The following is a 26,247-nucleotide window of genomic DNA, read 5'->3' on the forward strand; positions in this document are numbered from 1 at the left end:
TCTAATGGGTAGCTAATGCTAGCTAGTGACTGTCTGCAGATGAAAGGCTGATGAAAAGAAACACAAATCACAGGAGTAGATGAATCAGTGTGTGTATGTTATGCTCTATCTGCACTGAAAGTAATTAGATTTAGATTTTTGAATGCTTTTTCCAGGCTTACTGTTGCCTTGTATGTACCATGCATCTATATTATGCAGGAAGACAAATATTGTGTAACAAGAATAAATATTACATCAGACTTGTTGGGCTAACTCAATATTAAAGGATCGGAATTGGGAGGATAATATGATCAAGACATCCCTACTTTTCACTGAACCCTTTGAATTTCCATCAATATTAATAACAGTCATCAACATAAATATACTGTTACTATGCCGTGGTGCGCTCTGATTCTTATTAAGCCCCAATCATAAACATAACATGCAAACATCAAACATCGAATTCCTAGAGAGAGTTGTGGGGAGGAAATAATTACAGTATTCAGAGATTCACAGATTCCTCTCTCTGGGTGTTCAGTTTTGCTGCATGCTGGTCTCACCTCGAAATTACATATCACACATACACACACTTTGAAAAAATAAAGTACCTCAGGCCTCAGAAAACAATTTCATTAACTGCTTCCTGCACTAAATTTAACAACGTACTTTGTTAAAGTACTTAGAGCAAATACATTAAACAATATATTTTAAACCATCTTTAGGGTTTCCTTATCCAGTTTTTCCTGCTGTGAGATAATCTGAGAGCGCAGTGCAATGTTATGTCCCACCATATGTGTTTGTTATTTTTTCTCTCATTAAATCTGGGTTGGGAGAAGAAGCCTGCAGTATCTCATGTTTTATTTATGGTGAAGATGTGTCGGCTCTGCTCGTCGTCAGCTCAGGCTTTTTGATCTTCTTTCATTAGAGGATGTTCAATATTTATCAGTGCAGTTTCCCATTATTCTGCCCATGGATAGGTCCAACTCTTTTACCACTTCAGAGTCGGGCAAGTATCATGGCTTTCTTACAGCACACATTTGTTAAGGAAATGATACAGTTATCTTTCTGAAATGCATTTTTCTTTTGGAAAATAGGGTTTCAAAGATCTTGGAAGCATTTGACCAAATGCCTGCAGTATTATTTGAGAATCGTTTTCTTCTCTTTTGAGTCCAGTCCACATTGTAAACTGTACTAAAGGATACTCTGTATTATACTACCAGTTATAGACCTCTGAGAGAATATCAAACACAAGACCCAATTTAGCCATATCTATGAATTCCACCCCTTAAAGTTGAATTGCATTAGTTGCAACTTGTTTCCAACACATCCATGAATCATAAGCACCACATCATTTAAAGGTGCGATGTGTAATGCCTGTTCACATGCTCCAAATAAACAGGGAGGCAGCATTTCACCTCAAAGCCAACTACAAATGAACAACAGGGCAAGAAACACATAATTTACCACTCTCACATTGTCTTATAGTTACTGTTATAAGTTTGTTTAGCTAACTGTAACATTAAGTAGCAAGCAGACTTAAACAAGTGACAAACTGTAAGCTTGCAAGAAAGCTTACACATGGAACACACCGCTTACATGAGCAGCACGAGATGGCAATCTCACTGAACTGCAGAGTGTTTCATGCTCACGGTGTTCACATTGGCAGTGTTGTTGCTGTGATGCTTTTGCAGGGCTGCCTGCTGCTATGAGTTTTGTATCCCCACATTTTAAGTACATATTCCAGAGTCGAGCAAGCTCTTGCATTGTTAGCAAAACAGTCCCGCAAATATTTCATAACAAAATGCCTTGAGTCGACAACCGAAGGGATTCTGTCAACAGAGATGTCACAAGGATTTTATTTTAAAACTGAAGTAGGAAAGTTTTAGTAGGACAGATACATAATAGAGTTAAATCAAGTATCACAACACTATTTTCACTGTCTATTTCTTCTGACAACTGCACGCGGCATGTGGAAGAAATCAGCGAGCCGTCTTTTCTCTAAATGTGCCGTGCCTGACCAGCGATGTTCACGCAGGCAATGTGGCTGCCCTAACATGACAACATAGGCGCCGAAACAAAAATAAAAAACAGGTTCTGCGCTGCTCACGCAGGGAGCGTGTTCCAGGCCTTAGCCTAGTTAGTGTAGCTTGGCAGTATACTGCCTGACGTGGCTAATCTAATCACACAATTTTGGACTTTGTATTGTCAAATTGTGAAATCAGACATAGTCTTTCAATTGCCTGGATTATGGGCACAGGCCTTGATTAATCTGGGTTGATGAGCCTGCTGGCTAGTTCGACCAGGTTGGCTTGGCTTGGCTGTGCCCAGCTGTTCGGACACAGCTAACAACAGTGAACTTTATTTTCTACATTCTGCAGACACTGTTTGGTCGACCACATACACACTGCACTGAGCAACAAGATGGGACCAAATACAGCTTCTGCAAGAATAGAAGAGGACATCAAGGACAATAATAGGACACCAAATGGCTACAGGTATTTAAAATCAACAAAAACAAATGCTTGTGCTGGACTGAGGGCAGACTGGACGCAGTGACTATCTCTGCAACACAATCCCAGATGTCTCTGATTTTTCATCAATATTTTTTTTTTTAAATACAAAATGTGATTACAGAAAATTATACAAAATACTGCATTTTCTCTTCTTTTCTATAACAAATTAAAGAACCCCTTTTTATTTCTAAGGTAGGGTGTACATGCGAAGCACAAACTTTGCAATGAATACATTTCTGGACATTCACAATGACCCCTGCTGTAAAAAATCCCTTTCACTTGGGACAGAGGTGGCTGATGTGAAAAGGAAAGTTGCAAAAACAGCCAAAACATGGAAATATGGCATGTTAAAAAATGAACCAGAATGCAAGGCTATAGTATGGCAAAAATGTCAAAAAATGACATGTCCCAAAAACAGTTGGTATGCTTTTGCTAGAGGGGAAAGCAGAGAGGGCGAGTTTGAAGAACTAAGTTGGCCGTTTCCCACTCGTGGGTAATAGGTTGGACACTTCCTTTGGCTCTTGTACTCGTTTGAGTGAGCAGGGTTGCAAATGCGCTTGTCAGTGTGGTTTGGCCATGTAGTCGTCGTTAAGGAGGAATGTGCGTGCTTAATGTGCTGCATAATGTTGGTTGTACTGTTTGTGTAGTTCAACACCCTCCTGCAATATTCCCAGACTGTTTTTGTCTCTTCTGTTATCTTCTGGCTTTTATTATTTTATGACTTAAGGAAGCAAGCACACTTCCGATTTGAAACTGGAGGGTGCACCGATATCACCTGTCGAAGAGCCTTTGCTTCGTCTAATTTATGTTGGCAAGCTGTCTCTAGTCTCAGACATGACGTACATGTTGAACAAGCAAAGTCAAAAGTAGATTACGCCTATTGCTGTTCAAAAACAGTATCATGGTTCATTTGTCATCTCACCAATTTGAATCACACATATTTTTTATTAATTTTTAACTGCCTTGTGATGCATTGTTATATCCCTAGTCAGAACTGTTACTTGTTTCAAATTTTGTTAATATTCTTAGTTCATTTTTTTGTATGTTGCACCTTTGACTACCTACCCGTCTCCTTAAGGTATGTAGGTGTTCCAAAAAAGTAGTAGTAGTTCTGCAAAAGTCATGCTTTTTTTTCACCGAAGTTCTTACACAAAATGAGTTTAGTGTAATTATCAAGTCCAATTATCATTATAATATCACTTGATATGTCACTTAAAAGAATATAGAAGGAAAATATAAGAATAATAGCCCAAAGTCAGTGATATAGTGCCGGCTTGTCTCCTCTAACCTCACATCCAGGCCCTGATTTTGTTAGCAGTGTCGACACAACTCTTTTGTTTTTGTGATTCTGTAAGGTCACCTCTCATTGGTACGACTTGTTGCGAGTCAGACTGCCATGTTAGCAATCAGACCCAGCTTGCCAGCTTGACAGCATCTGACAACCCGGCTGGGGTCAAGCCTTTCAGCATGTCGCTGTGGGCCGAATGTAAAACCGCAACCCTGTGGAGGGATGTGAATGGAGTGCTATATTTACTGCTTTTTATGTGATACGGAAAAAGTGACCATTCCAGAGAGCCAAACGAGACCTTGTGGGGTTTTTTTCAGCTGTGAATGTATGGACAAAAGTGCTTAAATGACAAAGTGGAAGTGTTCTGCACAAACCACAGAGTTACAGAACATAGTTTTGGTTTATTTTTGACTATTACATGTGCAGATGACATGTAAATGAATGTTCTTTGATAGGCAAATTTTCAAATATCTTGCTACATTGCTCTCTCAACTGTCAACCATTGTCAACCGTTTCAAACTTTATAACTGAACTAGGATAACAACGCTTTTATTATGACAGTGCAACAGTCCCGGGGATTATTATTTCATGGCCTTGAGATGCCACAAAAGACACTAAACTGAACATGGGGCGAATATGATACTTAAAATGTCTGTCTGTGCTTGTGGTGTGCATGTGTGCTTGGCTGGTAGAACCACACAGGGCATGCTCATCAAAAATCAACACTACAGCACCACAAGTGGACATAAACTCCACAGGAATACCTTATAATTAGCTATTCATACTTGCATTTCATTTCCTTGAAATCCAAAATGAAACATCCATCTCTTGAATAAATCTATCTACCTGCCACATCAGGAGGTACACGTGCAAATGATTAAATGATCTGAAAGTATTCCACTCGCAGACACACAAGAGGTCTGCAGCATCCACTGCTGAGCCAACTACATGCAGTTTTTAACTTTAACTCTTACATAATCTGAAATCATACTTTTCTGAAGTGAAAATGAAGACTCCAGAGGCTTCTAAAGATTCTAAAGGCTTACAATAACAACTTGACAAAGTACTGTAGTGTAGGTGGCTACAACAAAGAGAAGGGACGTATACTGTAATGCATTTTATATTTTCTCTCTTCATATGGGAATATCTCAAGCCAAATTTCAACAACCTCTTTTTCAACAACCTCTGAGGGTTGCTCACAGTGCTTGTGCGTGGAAGTGAAGAAGACTATATGTAGATTGGCCTTAAAATATAATCAATAGGATTTATGGTCACAAAGGAGGCCCCATTTATCTAACACTCAGTGACATACTGTAGCAGGTAAGCAGAGGATCAGCAGGCAAATCGAAAAGGCATCCCTGATAAAATAGTCTTGCCACAGGACTTAAATCTCTCTGTCTCACTCATCCCTGTCCTTTCCAAAGTTGAAACGAAGCCGTAGCAGTACAAAGGGAGGAAAGGGAGTCTTCTCTTGGATGTTCTCACAGTAACTCCTTTCCTTTGCAGCTAAACAGATTTGTTGATTACCCCCAGAGACACGACTGTGCGCCCTGCGTGCGTTTTCTGCTCTCATATCACACGTCAGCTACTTTTTTTATTGCAAGGAAATTTTTCATATCTGGTTAGTGTGGCTCCTTTTGGAAAATGGGCGTCAGTTATCATGCATTGGAAAGCCGGGTTTTTTCATCAAGTAATATGTGTGGATAGCAGCTTAATATACAATTTAATAGCAATTCTGATACATTGATGAGCATTTTTTGACTTTTGTGAAGACTGATTAATTTTAAATTGGTTCATTTAGTCATAAATACAGACAAGACATAGCATTTATATTTAGTTATGAAATGAATGTTGACCTGGAGGGCTTTTAGGTTGTGTGAGCCTTCTTTTTTTATGGGTCCAGTTGTTGTGATCAGCTATAAAATACTTATAACGTCACTGCACCAGTGATAGCCATGGCCTGAGGCATTTTGTTTTGGGGGTTGTCTGTCTGTCCATCTGTCCAGTGTCTCGATAATGCCTTTGAGGAACTTCTTTATATTTCGCACAAATGTCCATTTAGACATAACAATGAACTGATTAGATTTTAGTGGTCAAAGGTCAAAAGTTAAGGTCCCTGTGACATCTCCTGTCTCACTCTTATGAATTTGATGTTTAGTTTAGTTTAGTTTTTTTGCCCACAATTAAAAACTGCATAAAATCCAGATAAATATAAAATAAAAAATGTGTCAGGAAAGGTCAAGAATCCAGAGCCTTATACAATTGGAATTCGGTCATCAAAGGTCAGTGTGACAAATTTGGCACAAATGTCTGCTTTGAATTAAGAATGAACCCATTAGAAGTTGGTACTCTAACATCAAAAGTCAAGGTCACTGTGACCTCACAAAACATATTCTTGGCCATTACCCCATAATTTATACACTAATTATGACATAATTCCACACAAATGTCCTCATTGGATAAAATGAAGAAGTGATTATATTATATATCCTACTGGCCAAAGGTTAACTTATGTTTGCAGAGGCAATCAACTTTGAGGCGATAATTATTATTATTATTATTATGATTTTTTGGTAAAGTTTTATAGATGTGTTATTTTCTCCATGGCTTCATGGCTACAAAAATGCAATGATCTATAGGGGCAGATCACAGGTCAGTGAGCCCTTGTTTTCAATTAAGACAATGCATGGTTGTGCTGTGTGAAGAAATGAATACTACTACAGTTCTGAACTACATATTTTAGTCAGGTGTTATTTTATTTTCTAATCTTCCCTAGTTAAGAGCTGATAAGGCTGTGAATTCCATTTAGTGGTTGGGCTGAAATTTCATAGCCTTTGTGATTGAGCTCCTGGTTCAGAGGAAGAGCTTGTTATCATTTAGCAGCTCTCATCTAATATACAATATAGTTTCAAATAGGATTTCATTGACTTAATCAGAACGGACAGGGCCCTTTTCTATCTTCATCTGCTAACACACACACACACACACACACACATACGTTCAAAAAATCTGTATTGTTTTCAATATCGTCTCTCGTCCACTCAGCAAGCCTAAGAGGGGTCAGTTGAAATCTAATGAAACAGCAATTTCATATGACAAATTGAGTCTCGATACCAAAAATTTAATTTAAGTGCAAGAAGGCTACGATAGCTGAATGTCTACAGATGATTATGCCATTTCCCTGCTAACCCATGAGACCCAGCTGATGTGATTGGATTTGAACGTAGATATCCAGGCTGGTAGAAGCACTGCGTTATTCACTCACACATAACTTGAGAGAGTTGTATTGGACTTAATTGGGTGCTTTCCAAATGTTCCGTCTGTACATGTGTGTTATTTTGAGTGCATGCGGATGCATTATCGTGTTTTGGAAAATTGCCGAAAAATAAATTGATCCTAAGACTTATTGCACATTAATCCATGTGATTAAATCAAGTGCCTCTAAGATGAGACACTTGATAAGAAGTTCTAGAAAGATCCTACAAACTCAAAGAATAGAAAAAAATAATATAAAACAATATGCAAACGGGTTTTTACCCAACCGCTTTTCCAAAGAGCCCATGTGTGGTGTTATTCAGTTTAAGAAAAATACATTAACATGCATTTACAGTTATGTTTGTGGTGGTTTATGGTGATGCAGTACAAACCAATCGCAGTTTGTCATTTGTTTGTTTGTCATGATGCAAACTTAGACAAATTCATCATAGCATCCATACAGGAAATGCCTGTTTCTAACCTGTGTTGCTATGCATCTGACATAGGGATGGACATAATTACTCCTCGGCAGCTTGTCTCTTTAATTGATTTTGTTTGTGTAAGCCCATGTGTGATCTAAAGCATAGAGCTCACATCAGGTGGTGCCACCTCATAGCTTTCAAATTTGAACACTTAAACAATGAGCATACTTATGATATACAGTATTTTCCATCACGCATATATGGAATAATCTGTTACTACACATTTGTGTCATCCTTAATTTGCACTAAAAGAAAGAATAAAAAGATCTTCTGTTTTCATGATCTAGATTCTAAGTTTCATGCATGTAATACGTCGTAAGTTTTATGCGATATGCACAAAAGCTGTACTGAGCACTGAAGCTCTCTGTGGACACAGCTGTACTATTTGATACTTTATTACAGAGGTCACACATCAGGAGCTTCTCCTGACATTCAATGTCTTGCTTAGGGACACTTTTTCAGAATAAATCCTTGCTGAAACAGGGGCTTGAGTCTGCTCCAGCATACATTAAGAGGAAGTCATCCTAGAAACTCACATTTGTCCCCACAGTTTCCAATCAATCTGACTTTGAAATGTAGAAAGGAGTCCAGGGAGAGCAATCAAAATCCCCACAGAAAGCGCCACAAATGGGCCTGGCTCCTGGGAGGTGACAGCACTAACCACTGAGCCACCACCTGCTGTAAAAGAGTCAAATAACTTCTAAATCATTTTGGCTTCAACTCTAGAAGACTTCTACTATCCTTTTTATTTTTTACTGACACAGCAGATAGGCAATCAAACAGTCACCCAGCACATTGTGTTTTTGGAGGGGTCTCCCTGCTGTACAGAAAGCTCACTGCACATTTTAAAGCACTTTAAAGGATAGGTGCACCGCCCGACCTCCACCTCCACAATTAGTTTTGCCTGATGCAGCTCTCCCTTGTATTGATCTGGACTCTCCAGCGCAGGCGGAGAGGGAGTGGATGAATGGCTTCACCCTGCTTACTTGTACTGATCTCTGTAACCATGTTTGGCCCAGTAGCCCAGTGCTTTTCTCCAATTACATCTAGAATCTGTCAATATAAATAACTTATACAAATCTTTCTTTTCCCAGTTAAAACCGTGCATTTCACAAACCATACAGGCTACAACAAAGTGAGTGACCTTGGGCTACTTTATTGTCTCACCTTTTCCTACATTTTTCACACTATTCTGGCTCCAGCACTTCAAATCCTGCAAAGTACAAAAGACTTTAGCGTCCTCTCTCCCAGTTGTTTTTCCAGTCTTTTTAATTGCATATTTTATTCAGCGATTGTCTTCGTGCAAGCACAGCACATTATGTGTTGACTGGTGGATTTTTTTTTTCTTACTTCACCCTTCCATCTCAGCACCTATAAAGTACTAATGCTCTTGTTGTAATGTAGCCAAGCAAACAGTGCATTAAGTTGGAGTCATTTTGGTGGAATTTTCTTGGCTGCAACTGCTCAGAGATAAACAACAAAGTCCAGAGATACATTAAAGTAAAACTGCATACATTCAATTTGATATATACTGTGAGACCACTGTCACGCCAACATTTTACTGCCTCTGTGCTGGCATTAGCAATGGCCAGAGGCATTACGTTTTGGGTTATCTGTCTGTGCATCCATCCATCAGTCCCATTCTTGTGAGCATGATATCTCTAGAATAAATTAAGAGAATTTCTTCACAATGGCACAAATATTTACTTGGACTTTACGATAAACTGATTAGATTTTTTTGATCATAGGTCACTGTAACCTTGTCTCTGTCATTCTTGTGAAGATGATATTTTAAGAAGGCCCTGAGGGAATTTCTTCAAATTTGACATGAAAGTTCACTTGGGCGTGACAATAAAGCGATCAGATCGTAATGCTCAAGGGTCAAGGTCACTGTGATCTGGCATTCGTCTCAGAACTCATTTTATATCCAAAACGTTGAAGGTCAGCTTTACTGTGACATCATGATGTTCCGCATGTTCTTCTTGCCATTATTCATTGTCATATCATAGGGACAGAATGGCAGATGTGGATATAAACTGAAAATGCAACTCAACTGCTTCACTGAGGCATAAAATAGAAAGGCACTAATTCTTCTTTTGTTTGTGAGTCACAAAATTTGTAGCAGAAACCAAATTATGTGCATGCAATTATAAATAAGTGTTGCGTGAGTAGATTTTCTACTTTGAACTGCATACTTTCAAAATTACTGGTTGGATTGTTAGATGGTGCCATTCAATGGAAACGTTAAAAAAATAGTTATCATTTTGAATTTTGACTCCTTAGGGCACTTTAGACTCTTATCTTATTAGTAACAAGTGACAGAAAGTGATCACCCTATAATCAGAAACATTCCCTCCTCAATACTATATTTTGGAAAATGCGTGATTTAAAAAAGACACATGCTTTGAGGAGTTATGATTTGATACAGTCTTCTAATTTCTTTTACTGAAGCCTTGCATTAGTCTGCCCCAAGTCTGAGGTGGTGTCAGAATATTTTGGGCAAAGCAATGAGTCGTATTTTTCTAGCTTCAGTCTGACAACATTAAATGAGTTGCACTTGATACATTGATGCAACATCAGTAGTCATTTGATTGACTGATTTTCAGTATTTAGACTTGGGCCACTAATTAGGAAAGCACTGGGATGATGGTTGGTGCTGTAATCACCTATGATGAGAAGGCCTCTTCAGATGGCCTGAGAGGATTATGGCTTCTCTTTATGGACTCATTGAGAGCAAATGACAGTTGGAACATGAGGCAGTGATCAAGAGGGCACTTCAGATTAAGTGTGGATTTTCATTTGACGTATTCTGCCTGTAAATGTTGCTACACAAGATATGACCATGAACAGAAAATATTTAGCCATTTAGTCATTTAGCAGATAGTTTAGATGGTCTTTGCCCTTCACATTTTCTGCATCTAATTGACATTCTTAGCTTGAAGTCGTATTTATTTTTAAATGCTCTGTAATAGTCAGCTCAACAAGAGAATAGGGCCATAATCACAAAGTGTCTGATCTTACTGCTAAAAGTTCTCCTAAATGGCACTAAAGGTTCCAAGCTAAGACTTTTCTTTTAAGATCAATTAATGAAGCCGCTGTGAGCAACTTTATCCTAATGGAAGTTGTCGACAGCTCAGACAAAAGGGCAGGGTTGACTTTGCTGTTGCATGCTTCATGAACACACTCAACTGGTTGATAGATGGTGGTGTCTCAAAAATGAGACACACAATTTGTGAGATTATTTTGTAGTTGTCCTGATTTAATATTTTTATAGTTTATTGAACAGAGGGCCTGGTTACCCATAGCTTAAATTTGTATACCTGCATGTCTAAACCAAAGTATTTGCTGGGGAAATTTGAATAAATACAAATAAAAAATCTATCTTGGCTCTTTCTCCTGGCTTGTGAGACAAAGCTATAAAACAAATAAAAATTTAAGATATATTACAAACTTAATTATATGTTTTGCATCAGAGTATTTTAGGGTGGTATTCAGTAATTTTATGGAAAATTTAACTTATACAGTATATACATATTTAATCGTCAGAGTACAAAAGAAAATAGGACTCACATTCCATTTTTATGTTTTTTCTTGGGTTGTCTGTCTGTCCGTCCATCTGTCCCTCTGACCCATTCAGGTAAATGCAATATCTGCGACGTCTTGAGGGATTTCCTTTTTTTTTTCCTTTTTCAGATGTGGCACACATGTACACTTTGAGTTAAGGATTAACTGGTTAGACTTTGTTGGTCAAAGACACAATTGTCAAGGATAAAATAATAAAAGTGATACGATGTATGTACAGAAATATGTCCTAAAGAGCAAGGTTATGCAAAATCGGATGGTGCGACACAGCTAATATAGTAACTATATCCATTTTGGACTATCGCGAAATCGGATTTTGCATTTCTGAGGATAGCAAAGGCATCATCTGCCTTTCTCTCTCTCGATTAGGCAAACATTTTTTGATTTTGTTTGTTTGGTTGATCAGATATAGGCAAGAGGAGTTGGATTGGTTAGGGTCAGAATGTCAGAGTGGAGGCAAAGTAAGGCAGAGTAGGGCGGGCCATGCCTCTGCTATCCGAAAAAAAAATGTTTTTTGAAATCAGCATTTAAAAAGCAGCATTTTTATTGAAAGTTATTGAGCTTTGTCCAATTTTGACGCTCCTGCGACAAAATTGTTGCAAATGGGGATGTATGATGATATCGGCATGTCGTCGGCATCAGCGGATTTGACTTTAAATAAGATATTGGACATTGGACAATATTCTGATTTCTGAAGTATTTCTTGAAGCATTTTTCTTATTTTGCATAATGAATGATGGGTGGGCCATCATGATAAAAGTAAGCATAATATGATGTTAGTTTCACCACAGAAGAGACTTGATAACTTAGGTGGGGAAGAAAATGGATGTTCCAATATTGGTAATTGTTATTGGCCAAATTAGTTATATATTATATTTAGTTATATATTGGCACATCAGATATCAGAAAAAAAAAATCCAATAGCATGCATCCCCTGAATGCTGCATTTTCCATAGAGGAGGAGAAGATCTTTGTAGATGTCAATCAGCAAGCACTTATACAACTGTTTGCAATGCAGTCATAGTGGGTTCTTAAGACCACCTAAACTTTTCAGTGCTTAAGGAGGATTCTTAAAACCTGCAGGTCTGTTATGCCCAAAGGACAATGTTTAGGGACACAAAGGAAGCTGAATTAAATGTTAGTTTACATAATGTTTGTAAACTCAGGTTTTGTCCCTGCTGCAATTTAATGTTTTTAATGTACATGCTGACAGGCCCAAGCCACTGTAGAGAGATAAACACAATTGCTCAGCTAATTGAGTCTCCTCATCTTGGTTATAAAAATCAGCAAAATCCAGGAATTGCTGCTTTAGGTGCTAATTTCCTGATGGAGTGTTGATGGGTAGGGAAGAAATGTTTTCAGGTAGTTATTATTGCACATCATAACCTGTGGCATCAAGTTAAAAGTCTGTTAAGTCAAGTGGCAACAATCTGAAGTCTGAAGTCAATCTGAGTGTTCTGCAGTTGAAGTGGAGGTTAATAACTGCAGTTGCCAGAACTCAAGAAACACCTTTGCAGGGAGTCTTTGCAAGTCAAGAGGAAAAGCTTGTTGTGCGTTTCTCTGATTGATCTCCTTTATTTAAAACATGCAAATTACAGCTTAATGTGTCCCAATTCTGCTGTTGAATCTTGTCTTTGTAGTTATTTGAGAATGAAATTCATATTTGTCATTATTGGTACGATAGCAAAGAAAACTTGGATTATATGCATGAGACAGTTGTCACATTTTGGTGCTTCTTCCTGTGTTGCCACCATTAGCAAGTAGCAGAAACAGACAACAATGGAAATAAAAAGCTAAACAGCAGACTTGATTGGCATTCAGGGGGATTCCTCAATTTAGTCATGACAAGTGTGTTGCAAACAAGTGGGAGAAGTGCAGCCACTAAAATGGATGTGACATCTTTTTTTCTTTTTTTTTGTTATTGTTACTGTGTGCACACATGCGTCTTTTTAGCTTGGCTGTCAGCTTGTGTTGGTGTCAGGTACGGGTGACATCCTAAAACAAATACAAACAGTCAACCAGACAATGAGATGTATTTGGAGCCGAGCCTCTGGTGTGAACACAGCATATGTGATGCTTTCTTCATAGCAGTATTTATTTGCATGCGGTGTAATTTGGCCAGCATAATACTGAGAAGCCTAATGGCACCTGCTGCTCTGTAATCAGTGCTCACTGGACAAGATTAAGACTAATTTAATGGGTGTGCAGTTTATTTACTGGCAGGGATGGTTTCTGATTACAAATATTGTGTCTGTTCAGTGAAAAACAGTCCCATTTCAAAAACTTAATTATCATGTCTGCATGACACCAAAGTAGCAGCTTCAATTGCTGACTTTGGTGGAAGAGTGGCAATCATGGTTTTCTAACCTGTTATCATTGATCATTTTATTATCCCACTGCATCAGCGATGTTTTCAGTCCATCCATACATCTGCCCATCCCATCCTTGTGAATGTAATATGTCAAGACCGCCTTAAGGGAATTTCTTCAAGTTTTTTGGTGACACTCAAACTAAAACTGTGCTGATTGTATAGATCTCCTGTGCTGCCGGGGGAAGATGAATGTAAAGCATCTACATTTAAACTGCAACCTCACTGGTTTGTACAGGCATGAAACTGTGAGACGCTAATTCTACTTCTGAGAGATTACAGCCTTTTTTTGTTGATTATATAATTGTGACCTTTTGAATTCTCTAAGGGAAAGTTGCATATTTGTTTTTTACCCTTTACCCAAAGGCCACATTGATTTTATATTGGGTCTGTCTGTATTGGTGGTTGATACATCATAGGACTGAGTGTGCTGCGTTTGAAAGCTCCAGGCTACTTTGGCAATTCTGGGGTAAAGCCAAGGTCCCCCTGCTGTGTCGGGACCTCAGCTAAGTGCAACTCAGCGAGGGTGAGAGAGGACAGTGAGGGAGTAAGGAAATCAGAGGTGAAGTGTAAAATCTCTATAATTATGCTTTGATAATAAATTACCATGTATAATTGAAATAAAGTTAGCACCACAGTCTAATCCATTATTAGCAGCCCAGTTGTTACATAACTTGCTAGTTATTGCCTGCCCTGTATGAAATTAGAAGTTATGTTGCCATTACGAAACCCATCTACTCATAACTTTCTCTATAGGATCCATACTTCACCATGCCTTTCTTTACAGCCTAATCCTTAATTCTTCCTCTGTGCACACGTATGTGTAGCAAATAATTTAGTTAGCACAGGATGTAGCATACATTGATGTGCGGTAGAAAATGACTGACTTTATTAACTGTAACTGACACAAAAGTTGTATAAAAAAAGTGGAGAGGGGTAAACTAGCTAATTAGGTTGCAGGTCCCTAAGTACTATCAGGATGTAATAATATTTCAAATTTTGTGATAGTACGAACTATAGACTTCAAAGAAAACTACCACGATATTGTATGTTTATTTCAACTAAGACCCAACAAGGAAATTGTGTAAATACCCATTGGAGTATATTATTTTAATCTGATATTTTTTTCATCTTTTATACTGTTGTGTGAAACTTCATATAGAGCACTGTTGTACATTATACTGTCATTGTAACCACCCAGTGATAAGCTAACGCATATCACCACACTCAACTGAAACTCCATTTACGGAAGTTGCCTAAAAGAAAAAATACTGTAGGGTCTTTAGGGTCACAAATAGAGAAGATTCAGTCAGTTTCACAAAATTCTGTAATTAAAGTTGGCTAACATTAGCCACCATAAGCTGCTGGACATGTCAGAATAACTGCAGCAGTGAAACCTCCATGTGTATTGAATTAAGCACGTGTGTGTTTAATTTAGTAGGATTTTCTATAATGACGAATTAAATCTTATTTCTTCCTTAAAAAGTTACAGTCGCACTGACCATGTCTTTTTATATCGTACTTCCATTTGTGCTATGCTTCAAATGCGCATATTGTACTTTTAACTCTACTGTTTGCATTTGATTGATTTTCTATAATTTTTCTATCTGCAATACAACTTATTTGTAGATTAAAAGTTTAAATAATAAACACATGGTATGCTTTTTAAAACAAGTAATTATTATGGGCAGGGGTATAAAATGCAGTGTCAGTTAGCTCGACCTCAGCAAGAAACACATTTTAAACAATGACTATAAACTACAGCACTGTGACAGGCTTATTCCGTATAGTAACTTATATAATAACTTCTGTACATTATTATATTTTGCTTAAAATACTTTCATACTCTTTAGTTAATCTTGGTATGCAGGTATTTTACTTGCAACAGTATTTTTTCACTGCTGTATTTCTACTATACTTATAAATTGATTTCAATACATGTTCCACCACTGGTTATGAAAATCAGAAATGGTTAAAATGGTTATCATTTAAACAATTGCGTCCATCAAACCCTATTAAACTTTCCGATTAATGTTTATGTATTTCATGCCAAAACCTAAAGTATGGCCAGATAACAGACTGGCATGCATTTTGGATTGCATATGTTTTGTTGTAATGCATTTATTGAAATTACAGTTGCAGCTATGGGGGAAAAGTAAAATGCTTGCATTATCAAGCTGAGCACAACTCTTTAAGAATCTAGGTGGATATAGCCTGAATTTATGTCGCCAGATAGTGGCTTTAAATTAGAAGCAATCTGGAGGGAATAATTTCACACAAAAAGGAAAATGCTTGCACGCTGTAAAAATTGTGCCGATGGCCATAAAGCACAGCACAGTGTCTGTAATGCACAGTGTGCAGCTGGTCAGGCAGCTTCTATAACTGACTCGTACACTCTGTACAACTGCAGTACAGTACAGTGTGTGTATGTTATCATTTACATTACAAGTGTGTCTATAACTGTTTATGGATGTGTGATTTATAAGAAAATGCTAAGACGTAATCAAAGAGAAGTTGTGTTGTATGTCGTATTGCCAAAACTACTGCACTCAGCAAACGTTTAGAGTAATTCATCCTGAAGGCTGGCACCCACACCCTGCAAAAGATGTAAAAAATCAGTCAGAATTAGTAACTTTATCCCAGCTGTGGACAACCTGCTGTCCTCAGATGTTAACTTTAACAGGGATGTTGGTTAACCACGTTTGCCAGCAGTGAATTGAACATAAAAATTTCATTGCACCAATTACCACACAGGCTGCTGGATTTTTTATTTTTTTTTTTTTTTAAATCATATGCATTTTTTAACCAGCCCTGAGCCAAAAGAATACTTAACAAATTACAGGGCCAATTTTTGCTGATGCCACAAATTTTTGAGTTAATACATGAGTTTGAAAAACATATTAAACATCTGAAATATGTGCATTTTTAACAGTATATATTACTGGTAATAATATATTACCAGAGATATGTTTCTCTAAATAGTAATAGTCTCAAGTGTCATAGTGTGTGGTGGATTAGCTTTTAATTCATTGTGAGGCTTCATATCGTATTAAGGCTAATCAATGTGACTGGAATACGAGCAGATCAGTGATTTATTTATTAGAACAGACATGGAAAGCTTTAAGTGCACAAAGTGATACAGATGCAGTTTATGAGTGTATCAGTGCTTGTGAATGCTCTGTACAGTGGACATGCTGGATGAACCATGATCAACATAAGCTCAATATCTAGGTTACCATGAGTGACATGTGGGCTGATTGTTGGAGACGTGCATACGTGTTCATGCATCAGTTGGCAGACTTGTTTTGTTCTTAAAATACCCCCTGTTGTGACAGAAAATCCTTTACGGTGAATGAGTTCACATGTAGCTGGTTAAACTATTAGTCAATTGTGTTTAATGTCAGCAAGAGCTGTGAACATTTTATATGAGTTTGAGCTTTTTTTTCTTCTCCAGGTTAAAACTACCCTTTGAGACTTAGGTATTGATGAATTGGCCATCTTCAGACCAATATTAAAGCTGTGTGAAAAAATGAAAATGCAGGATGAAATGCTGCTGTTGCCATAGTTATAATATCCTACTGTATAGTACTGTAAATCACTGAAAGTGTTTTGGAAGTTGATAAGTGTCATTTATCTGCTATACAAAATGGACTTCCCAGGTCTTTTTAAATCTTTATACTGGTACCTCCAGCCACAAACCCACACCAACACAGACCCTTGGCCAGAATGCTTTAATAAAGGAAAAGCTTGACATTTTTTACCATACACCTGCAAGCTTTTTTTGACCAATATGAGACAAAATTATTTCATTCATGATTATATATTAAATTTGAATCTAAGGCCATCAGTCTGATAATTTATCTCAGTTTAAAGACTAAAAATGGGGAAACTGCTTGCCTAACTCTGTCCAAAGTGGGGTTGGCCAGATAACAATTCTGATTTATAAAGATAAACTGTGGGAGGCCAGATGGAAAAAATGTACCCTTGTTGCAACCAAGTTTGTCACTGCCATTGTAAATATTTGCCATCGTCACTGATACCTGCCCACCACTGGACTGACTGCTGTGTCTTTCTCCGTCTCTTTCTTAAATACACACACATTGGGGACCACCGTGGTGCTCAGTGCTCAGTAGACTCTGTCCATGTATCAGTCCTCAGTACTGACAATTGTGCTGCTGCAGTGTATATATTGGGGAGTTTTGTTGATTAAGGCATATTTTTGCATTGTTTCTCACTCCGCTTCCTGATCTGATAACCCCAAAACCCAAAACAACATCAACTTCAATTCAACCAACCCCTTCAGAGCTCATTTATTAAAACCTGTTTTTCCCTTCATTTGTCTTATGTGTACAAAAAAATTCCGTGTAACAATGTTAATTTGACATTTTACTGCGCAGCATGGGTTGCAATTGTGTTATCAGTGGTAACTGCCATATAAGCGCAGGGCAGTGCTGATTACCGAGCCAGTGGGATACATACACGGGGACTCACATACATAAACAGGCACATGTGACAAGATAAGCTAGCAAAAGAAAAAACAGAGACGCTGGAATTAAGAACACGTAGAGGGAGTATGGCATCCTCTGCTCAGGAGGCAAAGTTGCATTCCCTTGGATAATGACAGCATGGCCTGCCCTGCTGTCTGTCTGATTGGCTGCCTTTGGTGGTTTGGTTGGATTAGGCAAGGAGAGTGGGATTGGTAAGGGTAAGCCAGTCAGAAGCAGAATAAGGCGATATGATGGCTTTGCTATCTGTGTAAGCGCAAATTCACGGTCAAGATGCCATTATTCCATAATATCTTTCCATTGCATGTTGCTGTTTGCTGATGTGTTAGTACTCAGCACGTAGCATATGGCTCCTTTAAATTTTCATTTGCAAGAGGAAGAGAGTGTATTTCTTAAACTAAAAATAAGTGTCAACATGAACTAAATATAACAATGCTCTGTACCAAATATTTGAATCTATCATCTACCATAACTGGCCTTGGTTCAGGCTTTTTTTGTCCACTCAGGCAGTGACACACTTTGACCCCAGACACTGAAAATAATAACTGTTTACATGATCATGTTGAACTGATTGCTCTTGGCAAGTATAAATAACAAAATAAAATCAATATTTGCCACGCTATAGATTGCATACATTTATAATCTCTTTTTTTTTTTCTAACCTTCCCACCAGAGGGAAAACAACTTCAATCATGCTCTGCCTCTGTTGACTGACAGATTGACAAGCTACGGTGTCAATCATGCCTGCAGGTGACGCTGTACACAGGAACAAAAAAAAAAAAAAAAAGAAACATAACAAATTAGCATTTGTCAGAGGTTGTCAGAGAGAGTGTCACAACACTGGGTCAACAGCTGCCGGGGATTTGATTAAAGTAGCTGCCAAGTTAACGCAAAAGCCTCAGAAAAAAGACCGACTTAATTAGAAATGCATTACCAGCAGATCACTTCTATCCTGGATGGTGACAAATCTATTTGTAGACCACTGACAGAATTATTCTCTATTCTCTATTCTGTTAGAGCTACAGTATTTATTACAGTTGCTTCAAATCTGAATAACAAAAGCAGTGCTCTTCTGGCTTTGAATGCAAACATAATCACCAGTTTTACTTCAGAAATGTGACTTTTGGAAACATTCTTTTGTTGATTTGGGAAGTTGGTTGACTGGCAATATGAAGCTCATTTTTAGAGGTTGTTCAGGCAACAGAGACCATGTTTTATAGGCTGATATGATCCTCTTAGTGCTGCGTAGAAGTGACTGACAGACAGAAAAGGTACCCGCCTTAATATACCTCCTTGTCACCAACCCTAAATCCATACATACCCATTCAGATGGAGAGAACACACCGTGACTTATCAGTGTCCCTGCTGAAGGCGATGCTTATGGTGACTGATGTTAGAGGCCCACGCCTGGCTGGTCACTCTGAGAGCCTTCTGTCTCCCCGTCACTGTGTATCCATTCACCCATTCTCTCAGTTTTTGAGATCTGAGGTCATCACTGGAGCTGTCAGCATGCAATTTCATACAGAAAAATTGCCATCTGTGACTGTACGCAGACAAGTAAATGGAGTGTCCTGCCACTAAGTCTCGCAGTCAGTGAGACACTTTATACATGTCCTGATTTTCTTGCATCAGTTAAGTATTAAATGTTATGTGCCAGGAAAAATCAGAGCTTTTTCATGCCTGAAATGAAGTTTCTAGCCCTAACAAATGTGTGATCGATAACATGGTGGGCTGCATTTTAAGATTCCGTGTTTTGAGATATGTAACTATTGATTGTTTATGGTTTAGACAAATTGAGCTACTTGTCTGGTTCTTAGAGTGGTCCTCCATGGTCAAATGTTATTTTCTCTGCAGATTGACTGCTTGGTAATATCGAGTGACAGCTTAGAAATCGAGTTCTCTGCTGCCTCCCACCACAGTGAGGTCAAAAGGTCATTGGTCAGCTACAGGGCAGCCACCCTTGAGCTGTTGGGAAGTCGATTTAGTTTCTTGCTCAATTTCAATCTATTTTCTTTCTTGTTTTTAAATACTTAAAGCTGTTAGGCAGAAATCTGGGAAAGGACCAAAAAACAGCAAAATTTGAAAATCAGATGACCACAGGCTAATGCATGCGCTTCATACAGTAACCCAGTGTTTCCCGTACATTCATTTATTTGATCTTATTTTATTGTAGAGTTTTGCACAGGTCAGTTGCTCATCCCCTCCTTGCCACTTTCTATCAGAACACAAGTGAGATAAGAAATAACTAGCTGGCCATCCCACAGTCTCTCTGCCTCACTCCCTGCTGCTGTGGGCTGCTTTTTCAGGGGAGAGCAGGCAGCAGCTCTAAGACAGACCTTTGGTCAGAAATTCAGCCAGCACAAACCCCCCAGCTCTGGGTGTCACAGTGGGCTGGTCTAACCTGTGTAACGGCAGCAACAACATTTTTGCAAATGCGGCAGGGAGTCTGAGCTATCCGATCCGCTGGAGCTGGGTTTATGCTGGCTGAGGGTCCATGTCTGAAGCCTTTGAGTGCCGTCCTCTTGGCGAATGGCTAAACTAGCTGCCAAAATTTGCAACAATTTCTCGTCATCACTTGGCTGATATTGACATGTTTTTTTACATTTGTTGTTAGACAATGTTTTTGATAATTCTGTTTGTTTTTTTATTTGCTTTGCAGCGTTATTGTTGCCAATGCTGCAGGATTCTCTACCACTGAATCAGGACTTCACTGAAGGTAAGTGCACGTCCATTCATAGAACAGTCACTAAAATGAACTCTCTCTGAAACAGTCTGTGATTGGCCAAAGTCTCCACACATGGTTAAGATTTTCTAAGTCTGAAAACAGCCAAGAGGAGTCTTGGATTGCTCAAAGTTCAAAATCGTTTACCCCAGCTTTAATAGATCAATTTTCCCAATTTAACATGAGTATTAACAGTACAAATAATACCAAAGAAAAGACTTATACATTACAGTTACACATCTGCAGGCTTCAGATGTGCAGTATGTTAATTTGTCAAGCTAACACTCAAACAAGAACCATAGAATCTGACTGGTGTGAAGTTATGCCATGCTTTGTTGAAGTCAAAAATGACCAAATCATGTCAGAAATAGAAATTGATGTGTTGTTTTGTCACAGATATATGAGAACATTTCAAATATTGTGGTCCAAAAATTGTTCAATGAGATGCATTCCCATAACATATGGCGCATTGTTGCTGCTGACATCTAGGGAAGCTGGCATCGGAACTGGAATAAGTTTCAGCCAATTTTTCTCTGGTTAAAAAGAGATGATGAGCCACTTGCCAATGCTCTATTCTCCTGTCTCAGTCACGCAGGCCCGCTCTGTCTGCAACTTGTGCAAAGCACTGCAGCCAGACTGTTAACTAAATCCAAATGTGGATCCCACATCACACCAGTCCTCACCCTTCAATGGCTCCCTGTAAAGCACTTACAGACACTTTTTATCACATACAAGGCCCAGTGTGGTCTTTCAGAACTCCTACATCCCTATACCACCTCTAAGCCACTCAGATCATCCAACCACAGTCTGTTTTTCATACCTTGCTCACTCAGCAAATCTTAAGGTGGCTGCGCCTTTGCTGTTAGGGCCTCGTCCCTCTTGAACTGTCTTCCCATCTCTGTTAGATTAGCTGAGTAAGTCAAAAAAAACTTTTACAAACCCATCTCTACCAACTTGCCTTCCCTGTATAGGGACTTTAATTTATTTATTTATTCAATGATTTAATTTATTTTTTGTGAAGCACTTTTTAAAATTTGGTTAAAAGATGCTATATGAATAAAATCTTACTTACTTACTTTAAACTGTAATTAACTGAAGCAGTCACAAATGCATTTGCATATTTTTTCTGGTTTATGTGCATTTGTGTCCTAGTTTATTTAGAATGTGTTGTTGCATTTGTTTTCTAGTTTGTGAAGAACTTGTTGGTGCAATTCTTTCTAGTTTGTTTGCATTTGTGTTCTTGTTTATTTGGAATGTGTTGGCGCATTTGTTTTCTAGATTGAGTGCTTTGTTTACTAGATTGGGAGGAATTTGTAGATTTGTAAATTTGTAAATTTTTTCTAGTTAGTGTGCATTTGCTTTTTATTTTGTGTAGAATGTGTTGGTGCATTTGTTTTCTAGTTTGGGTGCATTTGTCTTGTAGTTTGTGTAGAATTTGTGGGTGCATTAGTCAGGGATAGTCACATCAAGAACTTGTTTCCAGACATCTTTGATTTGGTTGGCACCTGAGGATTGCTGTGCTGAATAGTAGCATAAAACACTGACTTTTGAACTTTAATGTTTTGTACAGCACTTTTTTTTTTTAAACTTTAGTGGTTGTTTATAGTAAAAAAAAATGTGCATGAATTGAAAACAGAATCTGCCAGTATTTTCAACCATGGGATTTAATAGGTGAATTTTTAATTTAAAGGACACGAGTGGGCAAGTAGAGGAAGCAGGTTTAAGTACATGGTTTCCCACACGTTAATTTCTCAACATCTGCCACCACGTATTGATGTTAAGTTTTTGGAGCTAGACTTGTCATTATGCACACTGTTGGAATATAAATATACCGTTTGGTTATTGACAGAATTACACACACCAGGGGGGAGTTTGGTCCTGCTCTCCAAAACAAGCTGTCCCCAGTCATTAAAACCAGTAAAAACACTGAATAAAGCAGTTCATAGAACAGTCAATAAAAATAACAGCCGTTTAGAAATCTGTGTTTTCGACACTAATGAAGAGGAACTGCTAACTACATTGTTCGCTCTGAAAACTCCAAATGGGGTGTTTGGTTTTGTCCATTCGAGGCTACTTTAAAACATGGCATTGCAACATGGCGATGTCTGTAGAAGAGGACCCACTCTCTATGTAGATATAAACAGCCCATTCAGAGATAATGACAGAATATCACGTTTAATTCCATTTCTGCAGCTATACGTATATGCTGATATACCGATATAAATCCTACACAGGGCCTTAAAGCTAAACATTATCCCAAATTTTAACCTTAAAGGTACATTTTGTTATTTTGTGCATCCATTTTAATTTCAGGGACAGATTAGTTCTGGGTAATCGTGAAGTTGGGAAATTTGCAACTTGGGCTATACAGTATATACCGTTATGTTAATGTCATGATGGTAAAAAAATACACTTCAGTTTGAATATCACATTTAATATTGGGTGAAAAGTTATGCCTGTGGAGTCTTTGAGCTTACTTTACTGCAGTTTGTATGATGCTCTCTACAAACTTATTTTAAAGATAAAAAATGAGGACAAATGGAGGAAAGTAGCCAGACAGATTGGTTAAGATAAATGGAATCAGATTTTCAGATGATATATCAGAGTCACTAAAACCATAACACAATTTTGGACAAGGCAAAGCTCCTGTTGGAGGTAGACAAACAATAAATAAAGACATTACTTACTCTGCTGTCGCCCCCTCCACCTTCGCTTTTGGTTCCATCACACAAATTTATTTATGGGAAAATATGCATACAGTGAGCTAGGAATATATGCATTGCTCTGCAGTGATTCATAGCAGTGGAGAGTTTTTAATCCTTTGTGGTGAATTAACAAAAAAAAGTGCATTAGCAGGCATTCATTATTCAAGGCAATGACTCAGAAGTAATGTGCAAAATTACCAGGACTTTGCAATCTATTATTGTGACTGATTTTCACACTGGGTGAATAGAAAAGAGTAGTTTGGTATAAGACAGGCTGTGTTCAGCAGCAGTGTGGAAAGACACACACACACACACACACACACACACACACACACACACACACACACACACAGCTTCCAGTTGTCTTTCTATGGATGTCTTTTTAAGAGGAACATGTCAGAGTATGTCACTATTCTGCAGAAGCAGTGCTTCCATGTTGTGTGATATAGTGTGTGTGTGTGTGTGTGTGTGTGTGTGTGTGTGTGTGTGTGTGTGTGTGTGTGTGTGTGTGTGTGTGTGTGTGTGCGCATGCACCCACTGTAGGTGAGTTTGTATGTGTGTGCAATAGATTCAGCGTTCACATTTGTTCGCTGTCATTTATTAGCAGAACCAGACTGCAGCCTCAACCTGCTGGAGGCAACATGAGCTATTTAAAGAAATCAGAGCCACACCAAGTCTCTAAATGAAGAAGAGGGCGAATGAGGGCAAGGCAGGGAAGGAAGGGGGGAGGGGGGGACACGGGGAACAGAAACAGAGGCGTAGAGGGAACGAAAATGACAAGGCGGGCAAGGAAAAAGAAAGGGGAGGAAATAACGGAAGTAAGGAGAGAGATGCTGAGAGGAGATGGGAGGGGAGGACTGTGTGAGCTGCAGAGTAAGACAAGAAAGGTGTGTGGTGGTCATAGAGGGGGAACGATGGTAATTTGGAAAGATGGGAGGCAAGGCAAACTAGCAGAGTGAGCAGGCATGATTTGAAGGGAAGGAGGAAGTAAACAAGCCTTACTTTGAACTGAAGAGAAGGGAGATGCAAGGGAGAAATGGATAGAGATGGAAGGAAATGAAATGCAGAGAAAAAGATGGAGGAAGGAAGGAGCTGCTTGAGGGATATTAATGTCAAGAAATATGTTCAATTCAGGCCTGACACCCACAAACTATAAAAAATGAAGGATTGTTTGCTGGTCATTTTAAAATAAAAGGTCACTCTATCTTTATGTAGCAAAGACAGTATGCACTAAAATGACACTAAAGCTAAATTTAGTAGATCCATGCAGAATTTGAATTTGTCATGTCAGCTTTGGTATTAGCTATTTTTTTCATGACATTTAAGCAGGTTATACATCATATGACAGTGTGTGTAAAAAACATACATGTGAACTCATAAAAACAAAAAAGTAAAAAATAAAATAGTAGGAGCTGAGCTGCTGTTGAAAAAAGTCATTGTAGAATGCATTTAGAAATTAGGAATTTCACATGTTGAATTTCAATTCATGCTGCCCCAATTTTGTCACAACCTTCCTCTGGGATTTTCCTTGAAGATTTCAAGTATTGATTCAAAGCCACTCCTACATAGCTTTAACTTAACATGAGATTTCTAGCTCATGTTTGCCAACCCACACAGCTAATATAAAGAAAGACACATTCACAGACTGTTGTTTGTGGATTTTGTAGGTAAGGTTAAAGTTGAGTTTTTTTGGTCATGTCACTGTTCTTTGAGTTGCAGACATTGCATGCCACCATTCTCTTCTTGCTATCGTCATGAACAACATTAGCCTTGAATCCAAATTTTACTTAAATTTTTGGAAGAGCCGCCTCTGCTGGTCTGCCACATTCTAGTAAGTTGCCATGTTTGTGTGCATTGTTCAAGAAACAACCCAATCATGTTTCAATAACAAAATGCAACTTCAAAATTGATAAAAATGCAGATATTAAATTAGAAAATTCAATTCCTTTTGAGTCATCGGTCTCAAGTTTTAAGTCATGAACACAAAGTCAAAGTCAAGTTGAATCTCTTATCAGTTAATTAAGCAAGTCTCAAGATGTCAAATTTGCAAAGTTAGTCTGGCTTGAGCCATGTCATGTGACTTGAGTCCCCGAATCTCTGCCCATAGGCTTTTAGCAAAACTAGGTGTCGCACAGTGGTGGGGAATACACCAATTCGATTGCTTGCTCACCACATCCACCACCATTTTATGTTTTTTTAATATAAATAACCCATTATATAGTCAGTTATATAGTTCCTTCTTCGCATATCATTGCCCACCTTCAGCAAATAAACTCTTATGTGTAAAATTCTCAGCCTGTTGTCAATACTTAGTTGGATAATGGACACACAATTATAAACTGTAGATATCCTCAAATGTCTATTTGTAAATCCCAGTCAACATTAGCATGTTACAAATATTGGATGATGAAAACTTTGACTTGACGATGGGACTAGAGGAAAATTCAGGGGATCATCAAAGTCATTTATCCTCTGAGGACTATGAGAATCTGTACACAGTTCCATTGTAATCCATTTAATAGTTGTCAAGATATTTCAGTCTGGACCAAAGTGGTGAACCGACTGACAGGCCGACATTTCCATCCTCTGCAAAAAGGCTTTCACCATTTTTAGGCATTTAGTAAAAAGCTCACCTCAGAGTGGTTCAAAGCATTCAAGCTTGCTGCAGATAGTACTTTTGAAACATCACCCAAAGCATAATATGAAATGCAGTGAATTTGGCTTATTTTGCTCCACAGCAACACTTTTCTGTTTGTTTGCTATTGTCAAAATGCTGCTTCAAAACTAATGCAGCCTTTGTCAGCAACAAACGAGACCCCGAGCCAGAGAAGAAATGGTGTCTTTTTTT

General features: G+C 38.3%; 1 long non-coding RNA gene across 2 annotated transcripts in view; it reads left to right on the top strand.

Annotated features, from left to right (window-relative positions):
• LOC148185510 (uncharacterized) overlaps positions 1 to 22,089 on the top strand; it is a 100,233-nt gene extending 78,144 nt beyond the window's left edge. Inside the window, exons 4-6 of one of the 2 annotated variants that reach the window (XR_015775917.1) lie at positions 2,358 to 2,474; positions 20,632 to 20,688; positions 21,282 to 22,089. This is a non-coding gene — a long non-coding RNA (uncharacterized LOC148185510). The remainder of the gene's footprint in view (positions 1 to 2,357; positions 2,475 to 20,631; positions 20,689 to 21,281) is intronic. The other variant, XR_015775918.1, reaches the window with a different exon arrangement.
• Positions 22,090 to 26,247: the final 4,158 nt, after the last annotated feature.

The sequence above is a fragment of the Plectropomus leopardus genome, chromosome 24, assembly GCF_026936395.1.
Source record: "Plectropomus leopardus strain MGB_pleo_1.0 chromosome 24, ASM2693639v1, whole genome shotgun sequence".
Lineage (NCBI taxonomy): Eukaryota > Metazoa > Chordata > Actinopteri > Perciformes > Serranidae > Plectropomus > Plectropomus leopardus.